The sequence below is a fragment of the Cyprinodon variegatus genome, unplaced genomic scaffold, assembly GCF_000732505.1.
Source record: "Cyprinodon variegatus isolate N-32 unplaced genomic scaffold, C_variegatus-1.0 Scaffold402, whole genome shotgun sequence".
NCBI lineage: Eukaryota > Metazoa > Chordata > Actinopteri > Cyprinodontiformes > Cyprinodontidae > Cyprinodon > Cyprinodon variegatus.
Genome location: NW_015150855.1, coordinates 490,967 through 494,322, shown reverse-complemented (window position 1 = coordinate 494,322; position 3,356 = coordinate 490,967).

Sequence of the window (3,356 nt, the reverse complement as noted above, 5' to 3'; positions counted from 1 at the left end):
AGTGAAATAAAGGCCCGGGCCTATATTAGAGAATTTACGGTATGTATTGAACATTATGTAATAATTTCATATTTAAAGTACTTTCAGAAGTTAGTATTCTGAATGTGACTGGATTTTCCTTTAAAATCCATCTTCATTCGGTTCTTCGTGATGCATTTACTGCCATTATCTTTGTTTCTTGGTTTCAGTTCCTCATGGTGCGTTCAAGGAGCAGCAGCTGTTTGGAGACATGGACAGCAGGCTGGCAGGTGGAATCGCAGCACTGATCTTGCTGACGTTTCTGTCAGCCTTTCTGTTTCTCCTGCTTCGATTTGTCAGGAGGAGACGGCCGCAGGAAACTAACATCCTCCCCAGCCTCGCGGTCGGAAAGCATCCAAAGGTTTTTACTGCTGTCATTACTCAGATAAGAATCGTTTATTTTGGCATGCTTTGACTACGGCTTTGTTAACCTGGGAGCAAAGAGAAGTTGAGTTTGGGATAAAAAACTGGGAAGGATCAGCTGCATTTTCAGAAAGCAGATAAAAATATCTGCCCCCTGCTGACAGACTAAGCTTTAACTGTACATGTGCTTTATGTTTAACACATAACCTTTCATTATGTTGGAACCTTCATCTTCTCTAAAGTTCTTTACGCAGCGGCACATGTGCTTTACTCATCCTCCTTTATCTTTCCAAATTTAGAGGAAAATACATGCCAGTGCAACAAATCTGGAATTGAACTTACTGGATCTGTAGAACATCTACAACGGCCTCCAGAGGGCAGTTTGCCAGATTGCCCTCTCAACCTCCTCCTGTTGGCATTAGGAAGGGTTGAAAAGGTGAATCAAATCTGAAGTACCTGTGCTGACCATGTTTGTGAGAACGATTCAACTTTGAGGAGAGCCGCAATGCTCCACTATTGAAAGTAAATCTGTAGGGACCTCAGACAGCAGTTCTGAGAGTTACAAGAGTTAGGGGGTAGAGTTGGTCTAATGGTTAGAGCAGGGGTGTCAAACTGGTTCCAGTAAGGGCCATGTGGCTGCAGGTTTTCTTTCCAATCAAGCAATAGCACACTAGACTCCATCCATCTCATCAAGTCATCATGTTAAGATTGGACTCACTTGATGAGATGGATGGAGTCTAGTGTGCTATTGCTTGGTTGGAAAGAAAACCTGCAGCCCCACGGCCCTTTCTGAAACCAGTTTGACACCCCTGGGTTAGAGCATTGTGATTGTGCTATGAGAAGGTTGCAAGTATCGGTTCGATCCCCATAACCTCCATCTTGGGTCCTTGAGGAAGACCCATAACCCCATACTGCACAGCGGGCGCCGAACAATGGCAGCACACTGCTCCCTAAGAGGATGGGATAAATGCAGAGATGAGAATTTCCTGGCCAGCTTATTTTGTTTGTATGACCACCATAGCAGAAAACGACTCATGAAGTTGGACCAGCTAGAAGAGCGAGGTGTGCGAGAACGCTGGGACCCTTTTTCCACCTGGATCCCCGCTCTTTTTCGCCCTCATGTCGCAAAAACTTGCCCCCACTTTCTCACCGCCTCGGCCGTATCTAGACTAATGTTGCACCGATACCGATACCAGTATCGGAGGGGGCCCCAATACTGCCCTAAAATGGTGGTATCGGTATCGGCGAGTACCAACAAATAGGGCACCGATACCATTTTGAGAGCCATACGTTTATTCAACTATTGTCACCCATTCCAGGTAGGCAATAAAAAGTTCTACTGGATTCACTTTGTATTAGATTTTGTTCTGCTTTACAAAGGTAGGCAGCAGCTTGACATGAAGCCATGATGGCAATTATTTTACATTATTATGGTATCGGTATCGGCCCATACTGCACAGCCAGGTATCGGGTATCGGTATCGGGGCCAAAAAATGGCATCGGCGCAACACTAATCTAGACCCACAGCTAGTTCCTGATTGGCCCTCTTGGCATGGAATAACATAGCACAGACCACGCTTCAAAATGGGACATAAATCAAAAACATTTGCGACAAGCTCACTGCGACACACTGCTGCAGGAGGATGAGGATTGCCCTTGACAATTGGATTGTTTTTTTTTTTACTTTTTTAGACTGGTCACTGGCTGGGTTTGGGCTCTGTGTTTGTGCTTGAGCCAGAATAGGGGACAACATGGTACCATAGAAGGTGATGATCATCTGTATTTGGTTCCTTCAGACTGATTCTCTGGTTCTTCTTTAGGTGAGATCTGGGTCTCCGGTGTTCATGGATGAATCTCTCAGTCATCAGGCTCCCTCGCAGTCCGGCAGCTTCCACGGCAGACAGGGCCTGTACACTCGGAGGCAGTCTCTTCCTCCTCCAGCTCCCTCCTCCTCCTCCTCAGCAGCAGACAGCAGGTCCAGACCTCACCTACCCACAGAATCCTCAGACGTCTCTCTCGGTGACCCAGCCAGGCGCTGCCGCTTTCAGAAGGATCTGTTTGTTGTCATTGAGAAACCTGAAGGTGGAATTTACAGCTGGGAGAGGTCACCTGATGTCACAGTGGGTCTGCCGTCGACAGGTCAATCCACGGAGATCCACGGTGGAACACCAGACAGCGATGAGGAAATTCAGACTGACCTATCACGGGAAACCTAAAGATTATTCCAGCCAATCCCAGATTAAGACTAAACAGCAGCTACTGAAGGATCCATCATATTATTGGTTAACAGATTTAAAGTCATTATTACTCCATTTTAGTAATTTCAATTTAAAAATGCCTTTCAGAGATGATTTACTAATAAAAAAAATTTTGTTCAGTTAAAAAGAAAAACTCCTTTTGTGAACCAAGAACAGGAATATTTTTTACACTTTAACCTGCAGTGCTGAGTAGATCAACCACCAGGGGGTGCTGTTGAACTCCCGTTGTGACCTTCAAACTGATGTTACCAGCCTGAGGGAGAAACCAGCTAAGCTTGGTTGAGCCACTGATCTCTATTCATTCACTGGATTGCTGATTGCCCATTGGTAGTACTGGGTGGAGTGAAGCCACCGGCAGCCATATTGGGTACTCCCTAGTTAGACCGGTCTATAGTGCCAATTCACAACACATGTCATCTCAAGACACTTTACAGTTCAGCAGATCATCAAGTAGAATTGATTTAAAGTTTTCTAGCTAAGGAAAACCAGTTGATTGCATTGACACATTGACTCGAAGGCAATCCCTGAGACTAAGCATGCCTGTAGTGACAGTGGAGAGGAAAAACTCCCATTTAAAAGGAAGAAACCTCCAGCAGAACCAGGCTCAGTGTGAGCGGCCATCTGCTGAGGCCGACTGGGGTTCAAGGAGACAGAAGCAGAGATAGAAAAGGACACCTGTAAAAGGCGGCCCTGTCCAGGAAACCTGAGCCACTCTAA